This window comes from Cryptomeria japonica, chromosome 11, assembly GCF_030272615.1.
Source record: "Cryptomeria japonica chromosome 11, Sugi_1.0, whole genome shotgun sequence".
In the NCBI taxonomy this organism is placed as follows: Eukaryota; Viridiplantae; Streptophyta; class Pinopsida; order Cupressales; family Cupressaceae; genus Cryptomeria; species Cryptomeria japonica.
Window position 1 is genome coordinate 695,238,029 of NC_081415.1, and position 9,252 is coordinate 695,247,280.

The following is a 9,252-nucleotide window of genomic DNA, read 5'->3' on the forward strand; positions in this document are numbered from 1 at the left end:
TAATTAGACTAGATAATTTTAGGTGTCTACAGATACACAAGATCACATCATCATACCATGTGAAAAATATGGCAAAGGGTTCAAGAACCTACAAAAATTTGGGTATGATGGCAAAAGTCCTCTTGGCTTAAGAAAGGAAGGCATCATTGAACCTTTACAACCTGAATTGACATTCAAAAAGGAACGCTCGAAAGGACTTGGTTTCATGTCTTCCAGGGTAAATACTCAAAAGATAGAAGCATTACAAATCAAAGCTGCCAAAATTCAACAAGAGAATTGTTATTCCACAGACTCCAATGAATGGGAATGGGATTCAAACAAATCCGCCAGTGACTATGAGCTCACTGAGACATTCAAAGAACCAGGTGAACCCACAGAAGAAGAAGAATTTTATAGAAAATTCAAAGTTGGTCAAGAAGCAACCCTTGAGGATCCCATACAGTCCTTGCCTCTAGGTTCTAGGTCGAAATCATGAAGAATGAGAACACCTATCCCGGAATGCGCTGCTAGTGATGATAATTTGGATTCTTCTATGATCGAGACAGATGAGGAGAGTGCCAGCGATGACCTCGATAACTGCCTCGACATACCTGAATATAACTGCATCTTCACTCTTAGCCCCGCTAACTTTGAAGACATCAAAGGCCTTCCCCTTGTTCACCACCAACTTATTGACTGGGACCATGAAGGACTTGCACAGTTTGACACATTCCAAAATGATGAAGCCTTTATTGACTATCTAGGCATACAAGACGATCTTCCCCCTGGGGACCATAAGGTAGGATACACTATAGAACTCAATACCATGGCATATTTTGGTGAGGGTGTTGGGCCTTCCAGTCGCAAAAACATAAGAATAAAAACAAATGAAAGGTCTTATGGTGAAAACCACATTGTGGCATTGTCTGACCCCAAAAAAGTAAAAAGAAAGGACGTATCTGAGGGCGAAAACCTCTCTAAGGCACCAGAGGATGGAAGGCTCGACATTCTCTCAGCATCATATGAAGAAAAATCATCTACGTTGGTAGAGGAGACCATCAAAACAAACATTGGTACAGAAGAAATTCCGCATAACATATTCCTAGCTCAATCCGTGACAGACAGAAAGATCAAAGTTCATAAGTTTCTTCACAGAGTGACAAATCAATTTTGCATGGTCATACGCTGATATGCCTGGATTGGATCCGGATTTGGTAATGCATCATTTGATGGTTAAACCGAGGGCAAAACCAGTGAAACAGAAATTAAGAAAGATGCATCCACAAGTGGCATTATTAGTCAAAGCAGAGCTTGAAAAATTATTGGATGTTGGATTCATACGCCCAATTGATTATCTTGAATGGATCTCCAACTTAGTGTCTGTCAGTAAACTAGATTGTAGCATTAGAATATGTATAGATTTCAAAGACATCAACAAAGCTTGTCCTAAGGATGGCTTTCCATTACAAAATATTGACTTGATCGTAGATCTCACAATAGGTCATGCGATGTTATCTTTGATGGATGGATTCTCTAGTTATAATCATATAAAAATCGCATCTGAGGATCAGCACAAAACAACATTCACTTGTCCTTGGGGAACTTTCTGCTGGAATGTCATTCCCTTTGGGCTAAATAATGTAGGTGCTACATATCAAAGAACCATGACTACTATCTTTCATGATCTCATGTACATTACTGTGGAAGATTATGTTGACAACCTCTTGGGAAAATCAATAGACAGAGATACACATTTGGACATACTTTCAGTCATTTTTGATCGGTTGGAAAAATATAAATTAAGATTAAACCCCAAGAAATGTGTCTTTGGAGTAACCTCCGAGAAGCTCCTAGGATTCATTGTCTCAAAAAGAGGAATTGAAGCCGATCTAGCAAAAGTCAAGGCCATCCTAGAGATGCAACCACCAAGAAATATCAGTCAACTTCAATATTTGCAAGGGAGACTCCAGTCCATACAGAGATTCATAGCACAACTTGCAGATAAATGTAATCCTTTTCAGCACCTGCTACACAAAAACATCAAATTCAAATGGGATGATAATTGTCAACAAGCTTTCTAGATACTCAAAGATTACCTTCTTAATCCGCTAGTATTGATGCCACCAGTTCTAGATCAACCTCTATTACTATACATATCAGCTACTTCAATAGCACTGGGGGCACTCTTAGCACAATAGGTTGCTGAGGGCAAAGAAAAGGTAGTCTACTACATCAGTCGCACATTGGTGGGTTATGAGCTAAACTACACACCAATTGAGCGTGCATGTCTCGTTGTGGTCTTTGCTTCGCAGAAATTATGACATTACATGCTAACTCATTAAACTAAGTTGGTCGCAAGGATCTATCCATTGAAATACCTTCTCAATAAGGCAACGCTTACTGGTCGACTAGCCAAATGGGTGATGCTCCTGAGAAAATTCGATATTGAGTATGTGGACAGAAAAGCAATAAAAGGACAAGCTATCACAGATTAGTTAGTAGATGATCCCATGATAGATGATGTTCCTCTAACTTCGGAATTTCCAGATGAATCCATCTTAACAATGTCACACACAAAGCCTTGGTAGCTATACTTTGACGGCTCATACACACAACATGGTGCAGGAGCCGGCATCCTCTTCATAACTCCTCAAGGGGATTCCATACTAAAATCATATCGATTATCATTTCCTTGCACTAATAACATAGCAGAATACGAGGCATTAACAACTGGATTACGGATTGCAGTTCAGTGGAAGATCCAAGAACTTCATGTTTTTGGGGACTCTCAACTTGTAATTCGTCAAGCAACTGATGACTACCAAACAAAGGATGAGAAATTAATGCCTTACAAAAGAATGGTGGATGACCTAAAACAACATTTCACAAAGATAGACTTTGAGAAGATACCAAGAGAGTAGAATCGAGCCGCGGATGCCATGGCTACAATTGCTTCACTAATTGATCTACCACAGAATGAAACCCGCTATGAGTTCTTGGTGGATAACCTGTTGGTTCCCTCGTATGAGATCACTCCTACTGAAATGATATGTGTCATTGGTCCTGGTTCCCATTTATATGGTTCCATTTTCACATACCTTTGTGACAATACCCTTCGTCTTGACTTATCCAATAACCAACGTCGCACTTTCATTCACCAATCTTCTTGATACATCATTTTAGCCGATATCCTATATCGTTGAGGTCTGGATGGCACTCTTCTTAGATGTTTAGAAAGGGATGAAGCTCAGATTGCATTACGTGAAGTTCATGAAGGGATATGTGGTCCACATTCTAGTGGTCCTACCTTAGCCAAGAAACTCATCAGGACTGGTTATTACTGGCCAAATATGGAAAAAGATTCATATCAGTTTGTCAAGAATTGTAAGCACTGTCAACTTCATGGAGACCTCATTCATGCGCCAGCACAAGAACTTCAACCAATTGCGACTCCTTGGCTCTTTTGCCAGTGGGGACTCGATCTCATAGGCAAGATTTATCCTCCTTCCTCCAATGGTCATAAATTGATCATCACTGCTACAGAATATTTCACAAAATGGATTGAAGTCGTGCCTCTTACACAAGTCACTGGAAAACAAATTGCTACATTCATTCTCAACTATATCATTTGTCGATACAGTATTCCTGTTTCCATCATCACCGATAACGGACCTCCCTTCAAAAATTAGGATGTTCATGAACTCTGTGATCGCTTCCATATTACTCATCGTTTCTCCACACCTTATTATCCCCAAGGCAACGGTCAAGCTAAGGCATTTAATAAAACAATCCTTAAAATCCTAAAAAAGACAATCGACGATGTTGGCCGCAATTGGTAAATCCAACTTAATCCTGCACTTTGGGTTTACCACATAAGCGTCCGCACACCTATAGGAGCTACACCTTATTCACTTGTCGACGGCGCTCAAGCTATCTTTCCTATCGAAGTCGAATTACCCTCTTTACGAGTCTCTTTGCAAAACATTATCAACGATGAAGACTACAGGGTCTCTCGCTTACAAGAACTTGAAGTATTGGATGAACGAAGACAAACTGCTTGTAATAATCTCAAGGCTTATCAACAACGAATGAGTCGCAGCTACAATCATAAAGTCAAGCCTTGCACATTTGAGGTAGGTGACTTGATTCTCAAAGAAAATCCTAAAATTCAGCAAGACAAAGAGAAGAAGGGCAAGTTTGAACCAAATTGGCTTGGTCCTTACATCATTACAACAGCCTATGGATCTGGTGCATATCAGCTCTCAACCAAAGAGGGTGAACCTTTGTAGGATCCTATCAACAACATGCACCTTCGCAAGTTTTACACATAGCTCTTCAGAGTATCCTAATTCAAAAATACAAAAAAATCATAAAAATAAAAAATCGTTACTTGGTGAAAACCTGGCAAACAGGGGCCTTGTGACACAAAAAAATTGAAAAATTGAAAAAAGTAAAGAGAAATAATTTTGTCCAATGGTGAAAACCACTTCGGTGGTGCCTTGGGCAAGTACCATGGTGAAAATGGGTCACCAGTGCCATGTGTAGAGACATTGCTCCTCCCTCCTTTAGGATTCCATTTCATCCTTCACTTTGCACACACTCACAACCTGTATATTCATAATAAACACCCATTCCCATCATGGCTTGTTATTGATCTACCTAAGATTGGTTAGCCATTCATAATAAATCATTCCCTTCACCCCTTTCCATCCATTATAAATCAGCTCCTATCTATGGCTAAGGCAAATCCTATGTCTAGTGATGGGTGTGGAACTGAGAGCATAACATGTTTCGAGGAGTACAGTTTCTTCCAATTTTCTTCAGTCTATCTATGCACATTCCGCAATAAAGCAACATTTGCATCGTCAATCCACAATAAAGTTTCATCTTCTCCATAATAAAGTATCAGTTTCATGGATTCAGTCAGTTTCAGATGAGACACAGCAACAACAATGGGCTTCAACAAATCAAATCTTTCAACAGACTCAGACAACATTATGGTTCAGTGCTATCTATCCTTTTGTGAAAGTAAACATTGTGACCACAATCAGATAAGACTTATACAAGTGACAAGAAACACTAAACTTGAGGACTACAGTGGATGTTGGTGTCGAGTCTTGGTTTTCTTTTGATTTTATCTTTTCTGGGATGTCTCTGACTAGAGATTCTATCTACAGGATGTCTTTGACTAGAAAGGCGAGGATGGGGTATCGTCACCTATTTTTCTTTGTTGTCTGTGGATTGTCTCTTAGCAATTCTATGACTTGTCCAAGGATAGGAGGACACTATGAGTCTAGTATGAACTGGGGCATTCTTTGTTTGTGACTGTCTTATCTCCATGCAAATAAGTATAATGACTTTCTGGGTCACACATGTGCCTAGATTGTCATAACCTATTTTTTCATAATAAAGCTCAATGATGATAACACACAAGAAGCTCTTTCACTTTCATATCTTCTATCTTCCATCCCCCTTTCTTGATTGACTTCCATCATCCTTCTTGAGTCTATGTAGCCCGCTATCACATGACTGAGTATAATGATACACCAAAAATATTTGCATTCCATGTACTTGCACCTGCATTACCACATATAAGCATTTCATACATACATATAGATATCACAATTGCATCACATCCTGCACACAACACATGTTAGCACATTTTACATTTTCATCATGTAACTAGTCATTTGCATTATCATATTCATCTACATTTCATACATTCACATTTGCATTTGCATAAACATATTATAAAACATAAAAGAACAAAAATATTGTATTCCATCATGTACATATTTGCATCCATATCATAAGCATCACATAGAAACATACATCATGAAACATCTCATCACATAGATACACATGCATATAGTTGCCGCAAAGATTTATCTCATATATATATATATATAATCATAAGTGTCATGATACAATGATGTCAAAATCATATGACTACAATCACTCGAAGGTGTCTACATCATAATACAAAATGGTACAAAACGGATACATAGGGAGCCCTCTAGGCTATGATGAACTCCCTCCCTCGGAGCCACCCGGCCTCGACGGAGTTTGAGCCCTGGAAGGACCTGCCCCAGGATCATCTCTCCTATCCCCTCTGTCTGGTGGTGGTGGAGGACCCATGACCCCACCGTTGGATTTTTGTCTCCTGTCCCTCCCTCCAGTGGTCGTCGCTGTCCTCGATGGTCTATGAAAGCTCCTAGCCCACTGCTCTGGTGGCACGACTCCATAGTATAGGTCTCTCCAATAGCCTATCTCCTCCCCAGCTTGCAGAACATAAGCATATCCAGCTCTTGTGTCCTCTACCGCTTGCCTCCCTACCCTCACTGCTATCTCAGCCTCTGTATAGCGCTGGATAGCCTGATCCCTCTCCTGCTCAGTGTCCCTCACCTGTCTCATGAGCCTATCCCTCTCCCGCTCGAGATCCAAGACCTCTTCTGCCTGTCCCTAGCAGATCTCCCTCAACTCCAGTAACTCATCCTCCTCCTCCCCCTGTACCTATGGCTATACCTGTGGCTACTCCAGCCCCTGTACCTATGGTTTCTCCTGTAGCTGCCCCTGCCCCTGTCCTCGTCCCTGTCCCTGTCTCTGTACCTATTCGGGACCCTGTGCTGCTAGCACCTATAAAGGTAATCCACCTCGGCCTCTCACCGCCCGAGCCTATCTCTCCTCTCCACTCTCTCTCTATGGAGACACTCTCCTCTCCCCTATCACACCCCGCCTCCTCCGTCGGCCTCTACCCCTACCATCTCCATCTATCTGCTCCCCTGAGTCTGTCAGTCATGGAAATGGATGCTCAACCCAATATGCAATATACTCTACATCCATCCCTGCATCCTCTATCTCTGGCCACATATCCCAAGGCAAGGGAGTCATCTCCACCAGCTACATCACTGCCTGATCATATGACAATAATGGCCCGAAGTGTGCCTAATCCCTCATTGTTTGAGCATACATCCCAGAAACCCATGGCATCCGCTGAATCCTGTCGAACTGCCTGCAAACCCTATTAACCAATTGCCTCTCTAGTACATAGGGCGTTCGCCTAATCAAATACCTGGTCCTAAAGGTGTATGGCAGCTCCACTGCATCATCCTCCCACTCCTCGCACTCTCGGTATGGTCTCCATACCATAGTGTCAATATTATCAATGACCATGCGCTAGTGCTCTAGTCTCTCGATCTGTGGTTGCGAAGTAATCATGTCATATAAGTGAACAAAACTATGCCCATGGCCCTTGCCTCTGAAATGAATTGGTCGAGTAACCGACAGATGCTCATAAGCCCATACCTGCAATAATGTCACTCTGCAGCCCAATCCTACGGATCCATGGTATACAAACTGATGCAGCTCATAGTACAAATGCGCTAGCATGCACGGTTCCCAAGAATATATGGTATGCCGTGTCACCAGTGTCTCCAATGTGCTCCCCTAGCCCATAACCAACCCTCGTGTCACCCTATCCGAACACATGAACCCACTGATCACTCCTACCAACACTATTGGTAGTGCTAATCCTATCTATGTCATGGTATCCCAAGCCACGTGTCCTGCCTCATCTCCAATCCCGGATCTTGAAACATTCATCTCAAGGCATCCCTATCTCCGTCTCAATCATAGGAAATCAACTTCCCATCGATCGGTATCTGCAATATCCTGTAAACATCCTCTAAGGTGACTATCATCTCACCCATCGACAAATGGAACGTGCATGTCTCGGAGTGCCATCTCTCAGCAAGTGCAGTCAACAATCCCATGTTCGCCCGAAACTCAAGCACATACAAAATAAATTGCAAGCCCATAACCTCAATAGCTGCTCTGTCCTCAAATGTAAGCTCCGATCGTAAGCTCTGAGTCGATGGGAATCTCTCCCATGACTCAAGCATAGGTAGGTACTCCTAAAGTCAAACAAATCAACTGTGTCAGTTAAAGTGGCATTCACTGTTCATCACAAAATGTTGCTTATTATCCTAGTGCTTATGATACTCTATCCTAGTGACACTCATTGTTCATCACAAAGTGTTGTTGTTTATCCTAGTAGTACTCCCTGTTCATCACAAAGTGTTGTTGTTTATCCTAGTAGTACTCCCTGTTCATCACAAAGTACTATGTGTTTTAGCACTCCCTGTTCATCACAAAGTGTTGCTCATATTCACACTCCTTGTTCATCACAAAGTGTTGCTCATATTTGCACTCCCTGTTCATCACAAAGTGCTATTCATATTAGTACTCCTTGTTCATCACAAAGTACTATGTCTTGGTACTCCCTGTTCATCACAAAGTGCCTTGATCTATCCCATCCTAAGGCCTCTTCTTGAGTGTATCCTCTTGAGTAGTTTCTTCATTGGCAACGTATGTTCTATCACATAATTGTCAATCCTAGCCCTATTTGCTATCCTAGTCTTCCCTAGGCGACCTGCTTGAGTGTATCCACTCAGCAGCTTATCCAATCGACAACATATGTTCATCACAGAACTCTCAATTTGACCTTCATGACACAAACGCACTTACATATTGCACAAATGTGCTTGCTATGCACAGACGCGCCTGAAATACACAGACCTGGTCTATACTCTGCATAGACGCACCTGCTCTGCACAGACGTGCCCACATAGCACAGACATGCCTGCACAACATAGACGCACTCGCATTTGACATAGACGCCTTTTCCTTCATAGATGCACCTGGCACAAACACAGATGCGCCTAGCTAACCCAGACGTGCCTGGCACCAACACAGACGCGCCTTGGCATTTTTTGACCTTGTTTGACATATTCTAAAATGCATTTATTTCCTTACCTAGCATGCATTAATGACAACATTTATTTCGATAAAGTACAAGGAGGTTTTACAGTACTTATCGGCTCTCCTGCATCTGCTGACCTCTGAAATCGACGAACCCGATCGAATCTATGAACCAATGTCATCGTTGCTGACTGCTGCTGCTCTATTCTCTCTCTACACTCTAATCTCTTGGATGTGTGGATGACAATGAGGATGTTTTCCCTCGTGGTCTATCTTATAGACTGCCCTAGCCCTAGTCTCCCGAGTCAGTCTTCTTTATCCTATGACTCTGTCACTTTATCTTATCCAGTCAGTCCTTTCTAGCCTTTCTTTATTATCGAGAGATTGTTTGTGATCTTTTCAGACATTTTCATCCAATCTCTCAAGGGGACATATTATTCCCATCTTGGGGTAACTTTTTATCAATTCATATTATCTTCTTTGAAACAATGTGACAAGCTGCATTGTCTCAAA